General features: G+C 36.6%; 1 long non-coding RNA gene across 1 annotated transcript in view; it reads right to left on the bottom strand.

The window, feature by feature from the left end:
- Positions 1–744: 744 nt before the first annotated feature.
- The window catches only part of LOC308059470, a 42,040-nt gene continuing 21,002 nt past the window's right edge, over positions 745–21,782 (bottom strand). The window contains exon 2 of the long non-coding RNA XR_013926261.1: positions 745–21,782. This exon is cut by the window's right edge and continues 13,930 nt beyond it. This is a non-coding gene — a long non-coding RNA (uncharacterized lncRNA).

The following is a 21,782-nucleotide window of genomic DNA, read 5'->3' as shown; positions in this document are numbered from 1 at the left end:
TTTTAATGATTTTGGAGCTTTTCATAAATTGGTCACAAGGAAACTATATGGAGACAAATGGTAATTTCAACATTTCTAAATGAACAAGGCAGACTGTACTTGTGTAATAAAGAATTCTATCTGAGAAAGCAGTGGCTGGGAATAATATTTAACCATATATAGTAGGTAATTATCAGAATAACTTGTCAAGATCTGCTGTGGAATTTTTAAAACATGGCTGGATTATTTTTTTTTTTTACCCCGAGATACATTCTTTATCAAACAAAATGATTCAGGGAAGGTAGATCGTACAATATCTAAATAAAATGTTAATTGTATTTTCTTTATATTCAAAATTCAATGTGTAGCAAACATTTTTTTAAAAAACAACAACAAACAAACAAAGCTCAGATGATATTCTGAAATCTTTTCTAGTGTATTATTCTGGGGTTTTTTGGTGTGTGTGGTTTTCAAAACACCTATTTTTGTTTAATCAAAATCAGTGAGAATCCATTTTTGCAATCACATTAACCTACCCCTGTGCCTTATACTCTTCTTTGAAAGAATCAATTGGTTTTTATCTTTTAATTGTATCATAGTCTGCTCTGGTGGATGTTAATATTATTTCCTAACAGTCTTTTTATGTGCCTTAATTAAAACTTGAATTCTTAATGGTACCATCAATTTTCACTTTCACTGGGAAGTTTCAGATGCTTGAATGATGGGCACACATTAAAATCAGTTTTCTTCTAAGAGAAGTAGGTGTAAGATTTATTTTATAAAAAGGTCAATATTATAGTTGCTTTCTTCTTTCATGGTTTTCCATATTTATTGTCCAATATACTTGCATTTCTTTTTAAGTATCAAAAATAGCCTGGGTTTCTGAGCATGCAAAAGTTAGTTTCAGCTGACCTTGTTTTCTTTTTCTTCCCAACCTTATAATCTATATCAACCACACACTGTCATTTCTTTTTCCTTCCAGTCTTTGTATCCCAGTTTGTAAAAATTTACCTTGGCACTTATTACTACTAATCTGTAGCTTGCTGGGATTGTACATATTTTTTTATTTGCTCCATAACTATACCTTTCCACCTTTCTTTTATATAGATTGTACTAATCTCTATTGACATCCCAGTTGTAAGAATCTTCTCACCAGGCTTCAATTATGCCCACAAAATCAAAACCACCATCATTTAGCAGCATTTTTTTTTTCAGTTCTTTTTGCTTGTTTCTCATCTTTCCAGCACTGTGTACAGGCACTCTAGTACAGATGTCTTTTGATTCCTCATGTTTCATTCTTTTGACAAAGACATTTTATGATTTATTACTGTGATCTAAAGGTGCCAAAAGCAGAACTCAACAGACTAGATTTTTATAACAGATAATATTTTACAGATAAAAAAAATTCTACAGTTATGTAACATGCAAAAAGAACCCCAAGCCGCCTTGCTTCAGGGTTTAATCAACAGCTAGTTATTTCTTTCTAGAGATTCCCTTAACACAGAAGTATCTATTAGGGCATGTAAAATTCACTATTGCTCCCAATACAGTCTGTGGGATAATCCCAGCACTTTTGAAACCAAGACTTTTTTGGGTGCCTAACTTCAGGCACGCACTTCTAAGGATTTTCTACATGTTGAGAAGTCCTATTCTGAAATTATGCAGTGAAATAAGCTGACAGAATTTCAAGATATGTTGTGATGTGGAAATAAGAGGAACGATACTAGCATTTTCTTTTTCAATTTTTTTTTTTTTATAACATTGTTGGTGCTCTATGTGTGAGATTAAGTGTCTAACAGTAAAAGGTAGAAAGAAGTAAGTAAGACAGAAGCCTGAATTCTGCATTAGTAAGGGTTGCTCCTGAGCAACATCTAAATTGACTCTGCTCAATGATAAGGATAAAGCTTTTGTTTCTTTAATTATATTCACCCTTTCATTATTTTCACCATTTGCTCACAGGTTTGGGTTTTTTTTCCTCTGGTATGTGACCTGTTGAGGTGGGTTGAGAGGAGGGCCATGAACATGATCAAAGGGCTGGAACACCTCTCCTATGAGAACAGGCTGAGACAGTTGGAGTTGTTCAGCCTGGAGAAGAGAAGGCTCCAGGGAGACTTTGTTGTTGCCTTTCATTACTTAAAGAGGGCTTATAAGAAAGATGGGGACAAACTTTTTAGTAGGGTCTGTTGTGATAGGGCAAAGAGCGATGGTTTTAAACTGAAAGAGGATAGATTTAAACTATATATAAGTTATATAAGATATAAGGAAGAAAACTTCTACAATGAGGGTGGTAAAACACTAGAAGAGGTTGCCCAGAGGAGCAGTAGATGCCCCATCCCTGAAAACATTCAAAGTCAGGTTGGAGGAGGCTCTGAATAACCTGATCTAGTTGGAGATGTCCTTGTTCCTTGCAGGGGGCTTATACTAGATGACCTTTAAAATGTCCCTTCCAACCCAAACTATTCTTATCATTCTATGATGATGGTAAAAAAAACCCATAGAAATTGTCACTGGAATCATACTAGTAACTCTTACAGTCAAAGTGTTATTTCTTCATTAAAACCTACTATCCTAAGTGCTTGAAATTAGCAGTTAACAGCCTTACTTTGCTTATTTAATTTATATAGCACATCTTTTTTGCTATCATGAGACAAATGCAAAATGAGAGGTTGAACTAAATTGCTTTGATTTCTCTTTTTATATTTAGATCTCTTACAGTATTTACACAGTGAGCTTTTCGTTTGTTCATTTCTTTTTTAAAGGACCTGCTAACTACTGGTATGAAGTATCATTTGAAGTGGCTGTCCCTTTTTACCCCATCATACACAGGGAAATTCGTATTCTGTGTGTTTCCAGTATTGGAAATTAGAGAAATACGGTGATCTTTGATCTTGTAGTGCATGTATATTCACCAAGTCTTGTAAAAGTTACGAGGCTGACACTCTCCTTGCTCCAGTTAGTTATAGTAGGTTTCAGTGGGTTTTGCCACTATTATTCTACAGGTGACAATAATAGGATGACAATTGGGATGATGACCCCAATTTCATAATATCACAGCTAATATCGACAAAAAAGGAAAACAAATTATAGCTCTTCAAAAAAACCCAAAAGACCAACAAGAAAACTGTTTACTGTTTTGGCTATCACTTTTTATCCCTCTGTAGGAATCTTTGATTTGTCAGAAGTGAAATAATAACCTCTTTCTGAAAGAGAAAACATTTTTTTCCTACTGTTATTCTGACCATTCAAAATTTCCATCTGGGAGCCTATGCTTCTTGGTTAATTTTGTGATTGTCCTTAGGATCAAAGCCTTTAATCTAATCTGCATGTTGGTCTGCTGAGTTCAACTCATTTTCAGTGTTTGAATTTTTCCTTATAACACATTTTCATAATACAGTTTTATCTTTCCTGCACCAAGAGCTATGCATCACTTTTTACAAATAATTCTGATCAAATGTACTAAGTGGTATAAAAACATTTAACTGTTTCTACCAAAAAAAAATCAAACAATAAGATGAAAATTCTTTGTTCTGTTTTGCTATCTGTAAAAAACTTTATGTATACCCATCAGAGATAATCCTCATTCACTAATTTCAAATGAGTTGTTATCTAGTTGATTTCAGTGGTTTAACATATTATCTACATTTCAGGCATTAATAAGAAAAAGTCATAGGATCATAGAACCATAGACCAATTCAACTGAGAAGACCTCAGGAGGTATCTAATTCAAACTTCTGCACCTAGCAGGCTCAGCTCTGAGGTCAGACAGCTTGGGGCTTCATCTAGTTGGGCTTTGAAAGTCTCTAAGGATAGAGACTTTGTATTCTTTTCCAGGATCCTGTTTCACTCCTTGACTTTCTTCATCATAATAAAGTTTTTCCTTATATCCAATCTGCAGATGTATCTGGTTCTCCTACCATGCACCACTGTGAAGATCCTGGCTCCATCTTTTTGATAACCCAATCTTAGGTACATATTTTGGTTGGGTACCATTACATCCCTCCAAGGCAGTCTTTTCTCCAGGCTGAGCAAGCCCAGTCCCTCAGTCTCTTGTCACAGGACAAGTGCTCCACCCTCAACCATTGCTGTGGCACTTCCTTAAAACCGCTGCAGGTTATTGATAAATTCCCTGTATAGGGGTACCCAAAATTGAACTCATAGGTATGACCTCATGAGCTGATTAGTCCCTTCCCTTGACCTGTTGTCTCTACTGGTATTAATACAGCCATGGACACCCATGCCTGCTGCTAGGGTGTACTGTTGGCTCATGTTCAGCTCACTGTTCCTGCAGGACCCTCAGGATCTTTTCTGCAGATACTCACCAACGCATCTGTCCCCAGCCTGTACTTCTGCAGGGGTTAGTCCATTCATAGCAAAGGACTTTTGCATTTGTCTTTACTGAATTTCTGCAGTTCCTGTGACTCGTTTCTCTAGGTGCCTTTGAATGCCAGTCCTGCACTTGAGCTTATCAGCTGTGTTCACAATGCAGCCTTATCTTCAAACTTGACTAGGATTCACTCCATGGTCTCCTTCAAGTCACTGTTAGAGATAGTAAATCTGATAGGCTCCAGCATAAATCTTGTCAATAGCCTCCAAATGGAATATGACTTTATTATTAACTCCATTAAACTGATTCCATTAAACAGAATAATTCTCATCTTCTGTAAGTTTCATAGCCTTTCTAGGAAGACAATTGCTGCTTTTTATTAAACCTTGAATGTGAATCTCCTATACACTGTTGGTCTTGGTATGTGTATTGACAGTAATTAATTTCAAAGGAAGCTTAGGTTCTCCCTGATCAAGCCCAGCAAGATCAGTAGATCAAGATCAGTACCTGGTGTAAGTCAGGTCTATGAAGATGACTTCGATCCACAGAGCATATAAATTTGTGGTAGGTACCTGCATATAACCAAGTCTTAACAGTTTTTAATTTTGTAGAGTAGATTTTCTTAATCTCCACTGTTATTTGGTAGATTCACAAAGCTGTCCTGAAGAAATATTTTTAAGGAGCACCTTATTTTACTCCTTTGCGGCTGTCAGGAACTCTGAAAAAATTAATTCTGCCCTAAATTCTCTTTTTGGTGTCATTATTTTTCTCTGATGAGACTTCGCTTATTTCACTTAATTTTAACAGTGTTACATATCAGTATCTTAACTAGAAAACACTTATATTTCATAAAAGGACATACTCCCATTCATCTTCCTCATTTTTATTTTTCAGCATTCCAATAGATTTCTATATCTATTTTAAAAACATCATTTGTCAATTACCAGGTATAATTAGTCCTGGAAGATATTTTTCAGTATCATTTTTTTCCCCCTTTTCTTTCTATTTAAAACAAAACAAAAAGTTTTTGATATATCGTAAGGTAATATTTCTGTTATCTTTATTTTATCTCCTTATGTTGTATATCTTCAATATACTGCCAGAGTTGCAGCACTAGCATATCGCAATCAATATGATCTATCCAGTTTATGGAGTTTCACAAAGCTATGAATTTAAAAAGAAAGTAATTAATTCTAAGGCAAGGAAAACCAATAAATAAATCTAAATTTTCCCATGTTGCTGTTGAAACCATGACCAATAGTAAACATGGTTTTTTTCTGCAATAAATACCAAATTTTGTTTGGTTTTTTTTCAGTCATTCATCTTTCTTCATTTATTTCCTGCCTTTCTGGCACTTCTGGGTTTTCATAGCTGGTTGAACCTTTGATTACAGGGAGTGGCTTATACAAGTTGTATTATGTCTATGGCGATATACAGACAGACTGGATTTCACAGTTTTGTAAAGAATCCAAGTTAACATAAGTTATGAAATTTCTCCAGATTGTTATCAAAAATACTGATTTCAGTGGAATAATGACAATTAAAATCTGGAAAGTTTCTCTTTGATTGCTTATGTATGCGTTCTATGTCTGATCCCTAGACTTGATATTCCAGCGCAAATCTATACATTATTTAACTAACTGTTAGTTTTAAAGGAATTAGTTGGGTTGTGGATTGTTTTGTTTTGATTTTGTGCTGCACAGATGCCTCTGTTTTCTTCTTGTAGCACTGCATGAAGCTATGCACAATCCCACTTACACGACAGGGTGCAAACTTGAGTTGCATTTCCGCATCCAGTAGGCAACTGAATGCTGTCTTGTTAGCAGTCTAGCTAAAGGTGTGGAAATTTTCGTACCTGCTCATATCCAATAGTCAGTAATGCCTTGCTTGCTTCGCCTTTGGTTTTTGTTATATACAACCAAATAAAATTATAAGGTTGTATTTGTAAACAGTGAAGTAAACTAGCAGACCTTGAATATCTCAAAAAGAAATAGATTTTTTTTCATCGCCACCCTCCTTTTCTAGTTTACTTGCTTCTCTGAAGTATAATGATTTGACATGCCACTTTCTAAATTTTTCACAGTGTAAGTGAAAAAAATGTATGGTCTAGATCCTCACAGGTTACTTTTTAGGTCACGTTCATAATTTATTCACTAGCTTCATTAATCACAATAATGTTAGCACTGCCATTAGCAAAAAATAAATATGCTTTTCCATATAGAATTAAAGCTGGTAAAAAATAAACCTTTGAAATTTCAAGGTATAGTGTTAGTATTCTGGTTTGGGTGTCCATTCAATACACAATTGTATCTCTTACAGTTGTTAAATCCATGAATTTGTATTCACATTTTCCTGTTTTATGTTGCCATCATTTTCACAGAACCATAGAATCATCTAGGTTGGAAAAGACCCTTAAGATCGTTGAGTCCAGCCATTAACCAAGCACAGCCAAGTTCACCACTAAACCATGTCCCTAAGCACCGCATCTACTCGTTTTTTAAATACCTCCAGGGGTGGTGATTCCAGCACCTCCCTGGGCAGACTGTTCAAATGCTTGACCACCTTTTTTCTATGAAGAATTTTTTCCTAATATCCAATTTAAACCTCCCCTGATGTAACTTGAGGCCATTCCCTCTTGTCCTGTTGCTAGTTATCTGGGATGAGAGACCAACACCCACGTCAGTACAACCTCCTTTCAGGTACTTGTAGAGAGCAACGAGATCCCCCCTGAGTCTTCTCCAGATTAAACAACCCCAGGTGCCTCAGCTGCTTCTCATAAGACTTGGTCTCTAGAGCCTTCACCAGCTTCATTGCCCTTCTTTGAACACACTCCAGAACCTCAGTGTCCCTCTTGAAGTGAGGGGTCCAAAATTGAACACAGTATTTGAGGTGCGGTCTCACCAGTGCTGAGGCCAGGGGGACAATCACTTCCACAGTTCTGCTGGCCACACTGTTTTTGAGCCTTCTTGGCCAGCTGGGCACACTGCTTGCTCATGTTCAGCGGGCCATTAACCCTCTCCCCCTGGTCCTTTTCCACTGGGCAGCTCTTCAGCCACTCTTCCCCAAGTCTGTAGCATTCCATGGCATTGTTGCGACCCAAAGCCTCAAGCAGATCAACATTCCCACCCAGCTTGGTGTCATCTACAACCTTACTGAGGGTGCACTCAATCCCCTTGTCTATATCATCAATAAAGATATTAAACAGAGCTGTCCCCAATACTGAGCCCTGGGGACCATGACTTGGGACCAGCGGCCAGCTGGACTTAACTCCACTGACCACAACTCTTTTGGCCCAGCCATCCAGCCAGTTTTTTACCCAGCAAAGAATACAGCTGTCTAAGCCACGAGCAGCCATTTTTCTCCAGGGGAATGCTGTGGGAGACAGTCTCAAAGGCTTTACTAATGTTCAGGTGAAAAAACATCCATGGCCTTTCCCTCATCCACTGGGTCGGTCACCTTGTCATAAAATGAGATCAGGTTCATCAAATGTGACTTGCCTTTCATAAACCCATGCTGACTGGGCCTGATCACCTTGCTGTTGTGTATGTGCCGTGTGATGGCACTCAAGATGATCTGCTCCATAACCTTTTGCCCAGCACTGAGGTCAGACTGACAGGCCTGAAGTTCCCTGGATCCTCCTTCCTGCTCTGATTTTAGATGGGTGTCACATTGGCTAACCTTTAGCCTTCTGGGATCTCTCTAGTTACCCAGGACTGCTGCTAAATGATGGAGAGCAATTTTGCAATTATTTGATACAGTTTTTGATCAGTTTTATGTGTGAAGGATGCAGGTTATATCTTTTGTTTAGTTAGCACAGTTCTGACCAAATAATTGGAGAAAATGCATCTTTTAAATGACATTTTTCAGATAATAATGTACTTTGTAATGCTGTGTATTTTATGTGTAATGCAGTTTATACGCCTTTTGGCCTCAAATGTCACAACATCCAAACCTTCATTTGTCTGTTTTGTTTAACAAACATTACTAGTACCGTTATTGTGGATAAATGCCACATTGCCCTGTGAATCATTATTCAGTTTATGATTGTGTTTGGAAATTCATGTATGTAGCTACATTTATGTGAATCTGTCCTAGTTAAAAAAAAGTGTGAATCAGGTCTCCATTATCAATACTTTATAGATAAGTTCTTTCTAATGCCCCATAGAAATTTGACAGCAATTATACTTGTCTGCTGTACTAACATAAAAAGGATATTAGTTCTATATGAATTTGAATTTTGTTATCAGTTCATAAAAACACAGATGGAAGAAGAGAAAGGAGGATTACCTGTAAAACCCACAGTCAAGCTTTAAGTGAATGATGAGCGTAGTCCTGCCATAAAGTATTGCAGGAAGTACAGTTTCTGGATGCTGACAGGAGAGATATGAGACAAACTCCTGAATATTGACATGCTTTAACTCAAAACTTAATATTCAGGCCCAGAAGTCTGAAATAAAAAGTTATAGTACAATTCTGTTCACCAAGAAGTAACATTTGGGAATGAGAATGTCCTTTCACATACTGCTTGAAAAATATAGTCTGTTTACATCAATGTGTTCTATCATTCTAATCTTCCTGGAACTGATGCCCAGACTACAGGCTCATAGTTTCTGAGATCTCCATAATACTTTCTTAAAGACTGATACCGTACTTGTACCCTCCAATCTTCAAGCAGCAAAAAAGTGTAAAGTAGAAGGCTACCCATAGCTATTCAGCTTGGTTTTAACTCTTGGGTTTTAACTTAAAATTAGGGTTTAAAATCTGACCTTTTAAAAAAAAAATTCTGTGTAGTATATGCAGTCCTGGGAGTTTGACAGCATTCATTTTATCTTTTTACACTATAATCTCTTCAACAGTTACTTCAGGCAATCCACCATCTCTTGCAGAAAAAAGATTTAGTAACAGTGTTTATTTGACAGTGGACATCAAAGCAAAGAATTAATTTTGCTTCTCTGCAATGTAGTGACACATCTGAACACTATCTTTTTACTCTGGTCAGCAGTTGGATCTACAGAACGTCTGACAGGATTTTGGCTCCTGGTGAATTGAAAGGAAATATTAGTACTATTTATTGCGTTGTTTAGTTTCTTGAGCTAGTCACTCTTCTGGCCAAGTATCTGATATCCCTATCATGCTGATTTAATAATTTAAGGACAGATATTCCCATTCCTCTATGCCTATCTATTCATCATATTTTCAGCATTCTTATAAATGCACTTTTTGGTACATTTATTGTCACTATATTTAGTATTACTAATTTTCCTCTTAATTTCATATTTTAATGTCTCTGTTCTCTGACTTTTCGTTCTGTTGAGGATACTGAGTTTTCAACTCTTTCTTATCAGAAACGATTTTACAGAAGTCATCCCAGCCCTTCACAATGTCATGGTTGACGGTGCCTTGAGCTTTCATTTCCATCAGGGTCTGTAATTCAAATTAAAACACAGATTTTGGAAACAAACTTTCATCAATGATATGCAAACTCAGTGGGGCACAAGCTCTATCAGTGAAACTCACATGTACTATGAGGAAATAATTCATTTGACTTCGTCCCTTATTCTATAATGTAACAGAATGCTCAGCCTACCATGACATGCAATATACACAAAGATACTGTTCAGGAGACAGAACATGCACATGTAATGTGACTGGACGCACAGTAATCTGAGGGGAGAAAAAAATCATATGACCAAGCATGTATGAAACTGACCCACATAACCTGCTTAACAGTACTTACAGTGGATCTTCAAAAAAGAAGAGAACAGAAAAGGTAGAGGATCTCAGATAATTTATCTGGATTCTAGCCAGCTGCCTTCTTGTCTTTGGGGTACATCTGAAAGAAAAAGGCAAAAGGCAGTGTAATGAGAGTTAAGTAAATAGTTCTGCCAAAGCATATCTCAGCAATGCACCAATAGCTGACTACTACTGAATTTAAAGATGAAATCTGCAATCAAGTCAAAATAATTTATATTCCTTATTTACCAAAGAGTTTGAAAGCGTAGGCTAATCTGAGAGAGTTATTGTGTTGTTCCCACAGTGTGGAAGAGGCAGTTAAAGTTTTCCCAAATAACATTCAACTGAATAAATAGTAGTGTGCTCTATCACTTTAAGCCATCCAGAATCTTTATGTGCTCTTTAAATTGCTTATGCACACTTTGGGCAGCCATTGGTTAAGGAAGCAAATAGGTTGTTTGGGTATCTTAAAAAAGCAATAGAAGATAATATAGAAAATACTATTTTAAAATTGCTTTACATTTTTCAAAGCAACCGAACATCATATTTACCTTTTTAAATGCATATATGTTCTACCTAGCCACTAGTTAAAGTAGTAATATTATACTTTTTTGCTTTAGAAACGAATATCACAAGTACATCACATTTTGTGTGTTGTCATGCTACCTAATCCATGAAAGTAAATAACTGCTCACATTTACTCATGTTATTTATTCATTGAAGCAACTTGGAATTTCACTTAGCTTCCTTTATCCCTGAAGCACTACTTATGAGTTAAAGTGTTCTTTAGCATGTGAAGAGATGTCAGAATCAAAGAATACAACTCTCCCTTAATTATTTTCTAAACAGCTTTTTTCTACTAAAGGATGGAAGGAAGGCATATTGGTTCACTTGCTCTGATTTAGGTGTTTGCACATTTTGAATCTTGTAGAGAATGCCTGGGATCATATGTTGGGGGCAACCTTGGCTGCAGTGACCGTGAGATGGTACAATTCAGCATTCTGAGAGAAGGGAGTGGTACAAAAAAACCAAGATCACAACCCTGCACTTCAAGAGAACAGATTTTCCCAGGCCCTGAAATCAGGAAACTTGGTAGCAAGGAAGACTTACCCTCGATGGAGGAAGTTCACATTAGGGAAAACATAAATAAAGTGGATATACACAAGTCCATGGAACCTAAGAGGAGAGACATTCACAGGTGGCGAGAAGGCTGGTTGATGACACCAGCCTTTACTGTCTTTGAGAGGTCATGGTGAGCAGGGGAGGTTCCTGAGGTCTGGAAATGGGAAAAGGTCACTCCTATCTTCAAGAAAAGCAAGAAGCAGGATCCAAGGAACTCCAGAGTGATCAGCCTCACCTCAATGCCTAGAAAGGTAATGGAAAAATTAATCTCAGAAAACATTTCCAAGAGGTGAAAGACAAGATGATGATTGGTAGTGACCAGTGTGGATTTACAAAAGTAAAATCATTCCAAACCAACCCAATCACATTTTAGAATGCAACGACTGGCTAGGTGGATGGCTTTGTGGAGAGCGGTAGATGTTTATTTTGACATGAGTAAGGCTTTGGCACTATATCCCATAATGTCCTCATTGACAAGCTGATGAAGTAGTTAAGTGTACAGGGAGGTGGACTAAAAGCTTGCTGAATTGCTGGGCTCAAAGAGTTGTGATCAGCAGCACAAAGTTCAGCTGGAGGCCAGTCTCTAGTGATATACTCCAGGGCTCAATACTGGGGCCAGTGCCTTTAACCTCTTCATTGACGACCTTGTTGACAGAACAGAGTGCAGTCTCAGCCAGTTTACAGAAGATGGGAAAATGGAGGAGTGATAAAGTATAATAAAGGGAAGCACAAAATTCTGCATTTGGGGAGGAATAAGCAAGAGTTTCAGCCTGATTTGCTGATCCCAATAGCTGTCCACTTTGAATAAAGGCTATGGATTTCTGTCTTCCCCAGTCACTGGTGACCATTCATTCAGCCCTTATCCTCAAGCCTGGATCTTGCTTGTAGCAGTGTAGCTTCAAATTGCTTGTTTACTGACAGGGTACTGAAGTATGCTGAAATAACTGTAATGAACGTTGCTTTTTGTATCAACTTCCAAGGAGGCCAGATGACATGAAAGTGACACTATGGGGGCAGAGAAATCATCTCTGAATACATATTAGAAACAAGTATTTCTTATATGTATTTGCAAAAGTGTAATACAGATATCATACTAAGATTTGTTATACAATAGTAATGAAAGAACAGTAACATCCCAGAATCTGACAGGGTTTTGTTTGTTTGCTTTTAACAGCTCCACTAATGTTATTTTCCCAAACATTATGACAACATTATATATATATACTATTTATATATACCATATTTTATATATATATATAATACTATAGTATTTATCATGCATTAAATGTTCTCCTAGGAGAAAAGAAAGAAACAAAAATAACTTGCTCTTTATGTTTTAAAACGGGTCTACTAATGTCTGTGTCTGTTTTACAGATATATTAGGATTTATGTTAAACTGTTTAGTATTTCTTGAAATACAGAAATAAAGCTGGCGGGTTTTTTTTTAGGAAGAAGTAAAAGCTGACATGTAGAAAAGAGGAGAATGTGATAGTTATATCAAATAGCAGGTTCTTCTGCTGTACTACTTTCCATCAGAAGGGCAGATATTTCCCATATAAGAAAAAAGCAAAATACATGGCCAATGCCAAGATTACAGTAAGAATTAAGGTGGTTTCTAAACCTTTAGATTTTGTTCTATCTAAATGGTTTCAAGAGTACCTACTAAAGTTTGAGTTTAAAGTATATGACTGTTTGTTCACCAATTATAAATGTCAGATATTGTCTTTCCCAATAATGCTTAAAAAAACAAACAAAATCAAACAACAAGAAAAGCAAACAAAAACTACCAGACTTTTCATCTCCTTGTTTCTTGGGGTTTTTTTGTTTGTTGTTTTTTTCTTCTACTGAGTTACAGTCATAATCTATTTGTGTTTGGTTTAACTGACAGATTTTTATTTGATACTGCTTCTCCCAAGTACTTACAGAAGAATCCAGTTGCTTTTATGCTATTGACCATTCCCAATATAGTCCAAAGTTTTCTAGATGAGTTAATAACAGTCAATGAGTCACAATTCCTGAATAGCTCATTTTGACAATTCCACACACTGCTCAAACATATATGCTTATGCAAACAACAGAAAATAGTTTTGTAATAAGATTTGGTGACTTCTACCTATGTAGAAACTTTGCTAATACATTAAAGAAATTTCAAACTGATATTTTATGATAAGCTATTTACCTGTACGTAAGTGATAAAGACAATAAACTCATGGCTAATAAAGGTCATGTTTTGCATTACACAGATTTAAAGTCAAATTAGCTTAGTGTAACTGTTATCGAATTTTGTAACCAGAATGTATAAGCTAACTAAGAAATACTATATGGACATATGGTTTTGTTTAACACTCCACACATATTCTTAAAGAAACAGAATGCATGCATTATTTTGGCTCTGGATGTCCCAGGCAAAGAACTATCAAGGATGACTAACTGAAGTATTTGCTGCTTAGGACAAGGTGACTTTGAAGAACAATTACATCCTGAAAAGTTGGCAACACAAGACTCTTGCTATCATGATATATCACATACCTGTTGGACAAATAGCCAAAAAAGTGTCCTTAAGTGAACTACCTTCATTGTAATACTAAAAATCACACCCCTTACACCAGATACCTCAGCCCACAAAGAGACCCTTCCTCAAGGAGCACGAATCATTAACCAATAAGATTGTGTAACCATTATGTAGATTATCATCCAATAAGTGTTAGATGATTGGAAGTTAACAAATTAATATTCATGTAATCATGTATAAATCTGATTGTGAAACTACCAAGGTGCGCTAGTTCACCTAGGAGCCAAACTTGTGCAACATTGTATTAAACACAATATCTTGTATTCTTAGATTTTTGCTTTGATTTTACGTGCAGGGTAATGAACTCATATTTGAGATGACGTAACCAGAAGTTTTGCTCCACAAAAAATGAAATTACTCATATAATATGGTAAAAAAAATCTGATCTGTGTTTCACAAGAAAGAATATTATTTTTAAAAAGGAACTTCATGGTATCCTGTCAAGGTAAGATATGTATTCCTAACATAACCAATGTCATACATCAGAACCAGAGCTGAGGATAATGCATAAGGGAGAAACAAATAACTTCTGTGCTGAGTAAAGCTTTGGGTATATTGTGGAGAAAAGGGATGAAAAACTCTTCAGGAGTAACCAAATTATTCAATATTTATAGCTCTTTCTGATTTCATGGACAGTTGACATCCAGCTTTCATAATTGCCTTGACAATGTGGAAGCAGAATTTCTTTACAGAAATAAAATTCTACTTCTGTATGTAGTTGACCAGCTCATGCAAGTCAACCTGCATATGCAAACAAAGCAAAACAAGGATTTCATTCACTGCTTCCCATGGGCAGGCAGGTGTTCAGCCATCCCCACAGAAGCAGGTCTCCATCACGCTTAATGGTTACTTGGGAAGACAAACACCATAATGCCAAATGTCCCCCCCTTCCTTCTTCTTCCAGCAGCTTATATATACTCAGTATGATGTCATACGGTATGGAATATCCCTTTGGCTAGTTCAGGTCAGCTGTCCTGGCTGTGTCCCCTACCATTTCTTGTGCCCCTCCAGCCCTTTCACTGAGAGGGCCTGAGAAACTGAAAAGTCCCTGATTTAGTGTAAATATGACCCAGCAACAACCAAACCCATTAGTGTGTTATCAACACTGTTCTCACACCAAATCCAAACCACAGCACTTCATCAGCTACCGAGAAAAAAATTAACTCTGTCCCAACTGAAACTTGGAAATTGGAACTGAAAATGCGATATGCATTCATACTCCCATGTGCACTTGAATACATGCAGAAGAAAAAGAAAGGAATTGGAGAAAGTATTTTCACCTTAATGGCTCAGTCTCTGGGCAAGCCTCGATTTTCTAGAATAACACTAATACAAACAAATAAAACATCAGGGAAAAGAGCTTTCAGCTATTGTAATGTAATCCTTATCCAGGGAGCACTAACTTCTACCAGGCCAAGTAGTCTCTGTAAAGAGATGAAAGTCAGTGTCTTTATGACTTGTATCAGTTTAGATGAGGCTACTTATTTCAGATTGTAATATATCAGTGCTAATTTAATCAAATCAACCAAATTCACACATATTTACTTGAAATTTATAACTTTTAGTCAAATCTACTTTGGCTACATCAGAATAGAAGATGAGAAAAATACATGTGTGTAAAATGCTATACAGTTGAAAGTAATTAGGGTAGTTCAAACTGACTACTTGAAAAGGTGAAGCCTAACAGTATCAGGTTTGTCAGCAGTATAAATACATTCTATTTCATGCAAAATTTAACTTTGAATGAGTAATATATCAAGATAAGCATATCTAAAATGTAAGCATTTTGCAGATATGGGTATTACTTTTCACCTGTAAAAAAGCAGTGAACAGCTGATAGCTAGAGGGAGAGTATTACTGCATCATTCTGGGTGACTCTTCTGTTCTCTGCTCCCATGGGTTCTTTTGTTGATTTGTTTTTTTTCTGTATTCATAAAACCAGAAATTAATACACAATGTCTTATGAAAAGTAAAAGATCACAAATTACCGTAGTTACAATCACAGCATTACAAGTGAGCTTCAGATTTTTAAATTATGAAAAAAGAATGCCATACACACAAATATTCTGCAGCTATTAATTTATACTTTCACCAGTTAGGAAATTGATACTATTGTTTAAGTTTAGGTATTTATATTACTGAACAACTCTGAGCCTAAAGTGAAAAAAAAATTTAAAAATCCACCACTATCCCGCCCCCCAGGCCCCTTATCTTAAATAATTGTTTGTAGATGACAAATTATTACATTGGCTTTGTTAAGTTTTATAGCAGAATGAACACCTGACAGAGACTAATACTTGACATACTTGACATATAGGCTTTTATAAATTCTCTCATTATCTTCAATTCAGACAGTGTAACAAACACATCAGGTTGGCCAGCATTTGCATATTTTCATTACATATACGACAGTGCAATAGATCTTAACATAACACTTCTAAGATGCCTTTCATTCATATCTAGCTTGTGTCTGTGTTGGCTCACAAACCACATTTCTCAGAACCAAGATGAAGGATATTCACTTTAAGCATCTGTATCTCATGATGTTAAAAGAAACATTGGACATAACTGGATGGATACATATCCTTCTGTGTCATGTAAGACATATATATTTCTATTTCTCACTGAGGCAAGTTATTCATTTTCAGTTACATCCAAAGGCTAAGGTTTATCTCTTGATTCTCAAAGTCCTCAAAATAAGGAGGAGGGGGGCACCAGGGGGCAGGTGAGTTTAAAAAAAAAAAAAAAAAAAAAAAAAAAAAGAGAGAGAGAAAGCATTTATAGCAGGAAAAAAGAAAAGATTAGCTTAATTTGGGCTAATAGTATGAAGTAATGAAATAGTACTTTGAATTAGTAGGTTGTTTACTAAGCCAAAATATTTTCTAGCTTTTTTAAATTTTTATATCAGTATCAGATTGTGCTATAATTTACTTCTTCTTGGCAAACAATTTCATGATATCATTATAAATAAAAGCAGGAATTATCCATAATGTTATTAAAACTTGGATGGCCATTTCTGTGATATTGTCTTTCTGATAAAACAATACTGGGTTTAGATAGTGCATTATTGTACTGTTTTTGGTATTACATTTAATTTCCCTCCTATCCAAGTCTATTTCACTGACTGTTTATATCAGTCTGGCACTTGATATGGACTGGCAGCCCTGGTATTTCAAGCTGAAGAATTTGAGTATCATATTCTTGAAGTTCAGAATTTTATTTTCATTCCAGGAGTTTCCAACACTGACATTTTTCTCCTAGACTTTAATTGCTTTTTGAAAAGACAGCATAAGACATATTTTCTTCTACATACCGCTGAATACTAAGTGCTGAAACCATCTTATTTCAAGACATGCAGAACTCATTGTGCTGTAACTAGCTTGCTAAAATACACAAAATAACAAGTCTTGAACTGAAAATGAAATATAAATCCAGAATTAAATAATAAACCCATTAATGCTTTACATCTATCCTATGCAGTTTATACTGACAGTAAAGATCCACATGGGTGTCACAACACTCTCAAAACTAGCCAGCTGCAACTAGGTCTCTTACCATCTCATACCAACATGCTCTTCACACTAGTCCCTCTACTGCCTTCTCCTGGTCTCTCCTTACCCAAAGCCATCATTCTCTCTCCTCTTTTATCTCTTCTTCTCCCTCCTCTCTCTTCCTCGGCTGCTCTCTCTCCATTGCCTCTCAACCACTTAACAGAACCAGCCACAGCTGCACCTTATCTACATTGGCCAACCCACTGCCCCTGAAGCCAGCCCACAGTTGTATATTATCAATGTTAATTAACCCAGCTTCATTCCTCTACATGTGGGTATTTGGTGCTGCCTTATTAGATCTCTAATGTCTTTTCTAAATTTAGTAATTCAGTAGAACAGATGAAACATTACCAAAACAAAACAAAAAAACCCAAACCTAAACACAGTTACAGAAGAACCTTGATCATTTCCCTGAGTTCAATATGGGTTACACAGTGTTCACCACTGCTCAGAGGAGCTGCCTTCTTTTTCCACAAACTCTCAAGGCAATGGAAATGTAGAGATAGAGAAATACATAACTCTTCATCCTAGTGGAAAACATAAAGAAATTGCTAAAGATTGGAAATAAAATCTTTTATATTCAGTAGATATAATTCAAAGAGCATCAACTATTTTATGGGACAACTGAGCCAGGAAGACTAGTGCAGGGCCTAGAAGCCTGGGTTTTTCCTTTTCTGTGTCATAACTGCCTTTTTGATTATATGTCTGGGGATACTTTCAATGTAAAATTCATCGTAACTGTTACAAAAAGCCTATGAAAATGACCAGTAAATATCGCTCAAATCCAAGGACCTGGGATGAGGAAATGATATGTGAAGGCGTATTTGGATGCTTCTCCGGCCACAGTTGTAAATCCAGCCCACTTGAAGGTTATAGATATTTTCCAAGTGCCATAGAATATGACTAGAAAATAACCCTTCTTGTTTGCTTTCATGGAACATCTAGGCTATTGTAGTCCACAGATTAGAGGCAAAACACAGCAAACGATCTACAGTTTGAAATGTGTCTGGTGGTGTGTTCACAGCCCCTTCTGTGTTTTTAACACAGTGTGGTCCAAACAGTAATGGAGTCTGACAACACAATATAAACCATGCTGTACTGAGGCACTAAGAAAGACAAGCAATAACACCGCCATACAGTGACTCACCTGATCACTGATAGCAAATCCAGGACCATAAGTGATGGATGCCCTGGCTCCAGCAGTCCATCAGGGACACTTAGTGTGCAGGTCATCCAACAGTAAATGCCAATCATGCAAATGCTTTTTGGATGCGGGTGAGAGTTGTGCTGCTCCTTGACTCCAGCAGTGGTGATGTGATCTGAGAGAACCAGACCTTACATAGCAGCAGTGTGCCCTACACACCACCTTGGATTATATGGGCCATAAACTTTTGATCTGTCGATGATGTTGGACAAGGTGGGCATGGTGTCAGTTACTTTAGCTCTTCTGGAGGCTGCTCTGCCTGTGTCTGTTCATTTGCTTCTGCAGTAATTTGCTAGCCTCTCTTAATCTAAATAAGTTGAATTGGGAAGGTTAAAAAAACAAAGGATAACCTGGCTTGGTTTGACTGCACCAGGTTCAGTCAGTTACATGGCTGCCTGTTGAGTCTGCAACAACGAAAGGCTATCATATGTTACTGGGAGAGAGAAAGTACGGTGGCTAGGCTGAGTTGGTAAACTCTTTAGCTCTGTACAGCTGCACCTGAAAAGAATGTGTAAACATTTATGGATTTGAGACAGATTGTGGGAATTTTCAAGGTCTTCAGCTCTGAGCTACCATTTTTGTTTTCCAAAGTTGTCATTTTATCATCAACTCAAGGAATTAGAATTGGACTTTTAATTTAGAACCCATTTGTTCTGATAAATGTCACCTCCGATGTTTAACATATTAACAGTGAGAATGTCATTTGAGAGAATGAAATAGTTTACCTAAAGCTGCAGTCTCTGTGGACATATGTTGTCCTTAGTGAAATTCATTTTTCTAACAGTAGCCAAGAAAATCCTCTTGGAACACAGAGAAATGTAAAGCTACCTGAGTAACTTTAACAGAATACATTTAAATGAAGGCAACCGAAAAAGTCTTTAAAACAATGAGTGATGTCAAGATACCTGAAAGGCCTAAAGGGCAGTTATGAACTGAAATAGCTACAGAGCTAGATAATAGACCAGTTCCAAATTGTACAGCTGACATTATAATTTCAAAATGTGTTTTAAAAAATCAAAATAATAAACTAGTTTTGATCTTTTAAAGCCCAAATATTATTTTCATAAAACATAACAATATGAACCAATTGCCACAAGAAGTCAGCTTTGGGGGCTAAAGACAATTCTTCAGGGGACATAATATCACCTAATTATAGGCTTTACTAGAAGTATGTAAGTTAATCTCTTTACCTTAGGCCTTTTTAAAGTCAATGGATAGACATAGGTTATGCCATAGAGCCTATCAGAAACTTGAATTCCATTTTTTGGATGCTTCTCTTTCCATTCACTCTGCTGAATGCCAAATTGTGTCTCTTGGTTGTAGATTTGAAATTAATCAGCAGGCTGATTTATGAATTTATCTAACATCTCTTCCTTCATCCTCACTTCCTTACCATAATTTTGGTAGTCCTGATGGAACTCTTGTGTGGAAAACATAATAGCTTCCATCAGTATCACAGAATCACAGCAAGTGAATCTGCATTTCCTTTCTTTAAAAAAGAAGAATTATGGGCTAAAGGAAGTCAGTGTCATGTTAGTGTGCTGCTGGATCTTGTCTGACCACATATGTAGACTTCCCCACTTTGGCAAAAACAACAGATATGATATGGTATTATGCATGACTTTCAAAACCCTTAAGCCAACAAGGATGCTGAGTGCAGACCAGAACAAAGGAGATACAAGGAGATAAATATATTCCCACGTATTTTCCTGTTCAATGTTGTTTAAATAACTCTCAGTAGAAAGAACCCTGTGATATACCAGAAGAGTCAGTTTTCTTTTATGTTTGAATTTCAAAGTAATACAGGTGGCCCTGAGAACTGAGGATATGTAATTTATACTTCTCTGAACCTGTCATGTGAAATCATCCCCACATCTAAATTTATTGCATACACTGAAAGAAGGTTTCTTAATTTCCACAAGTCAAGAAACCTGGGATAACTGATATTAAAAACATTAAAGCTAGAAACATGAATGTCTACTGAAAATAAAATGCATCTGAAGAAAAAAACCCCACCAAAACAACCAAACCAAAACCCCAAACAGCATAAAAACATTTACCAGGTTATTTCAAGTATAAACCCAATATTGTCTCAAGTATAAAACCAATATTGTCACTTCTACCTGCTCAAGGGAATGGAAAGTATATGTACAGCATCATCTACCCTGATAAATTACTAAAAAAGTAATTTTCACAATGCCTTAAAGAATATCCAGTCCAAGATACAATTGGTTGCAATATTATATACTTGAAGCTGAACATTTCATGGAGCTAGTGGGAAATCTTCCCAATGTTAAAAAATTGTAGTATATTCAGGCTTATTTCCATTTTATATTACCTTTTTTATGATAAAGCTTTTCTATTGTGCTTATTAAAAATGCTGCCAGTATCTACATGCATATTAATGATTTATTTTACAGAATCACGGAGTAGCTGAGGATGGCAGGGACCTCTAGAAACCTTTTGGTCCAAACCCCTTTTTAAGCAGCATCTAAAGCAGTTTGCTCAGGGCTGTCTCTATCTGGGATTTGAGTATCTCCAAGGATTAAGACTCCACAGCCTCTCTGGGTAATCTGTTCTAATGTTTGACCACAATCACAATGTTTTCCTTACATTCAGATAGTATTTCACTTTGTGCTTTTTGTTTCTTGTATTTTCACTAGATGCCACTGAGAAGAATCTGGTTCTGTCTTTTTTACTTTTTCCTATCAAGTGTTTATACACATTTATAAGAATTCCCTGAGCTTTCTCTTCCATCAGCTGAACTGTTCCAGCTCTCAGCCTCTCCTTCTATGACAGATGCTCCAAGATATTCACCATCTCAGTGGCCCTTCACTGAACTGTCTCTAATTGCATTGTATCTCTCTTGTACTGGGAGACACAGCACTGTACCCAGCACTCTGCAGGGCTGAGAAGAGGAAGGTTCATCTCTCCAAACTGCTGGCAATTCTGTTCCTAAAGTAACCCAGGATGTTGTTGGCTGCTTTACTGCAAAGACATATTGCTGTCTTGTTTAGCTTTGTCAACCAGGACTCCCAGGTCTTTCTCTGCAGATCTACTTTCCAGATGGTTGGTCCTCAGCTTGTAGCAGTACATGGAATTATTCCTCCACACATGTAGGACATTGCTTTTCCCTTTCTTGAACTTCATGGGATTCCTCCCTGCCTATTTCTTCTGTTTCTCCTCTCTGAATGTCAGCACACCTTACTGATATACCAACCACTCCTTCCACTTTTGTATCATCTGCAGACTTGCTGGGGGTGCACAATGCCTAATCATAATTTCTAGTAAAATATT

The sequence above is a fragment of the Falco punctatus genome (assembly GCF_963210335.1).
Source record: "Falco punctatus genome assembly, chromosome: 2".
Lineage (NCBI taxonomy): Eukaryota > Metazoa > Chordata > Aves > Falconiformes > Falconidae > Falco > Falco punctatus.
The sequence above is the reverse complement of the archived record's forward strand: the minus strand, read 5'-3'. Positions and strand labels throughout refer to the sequence as shown.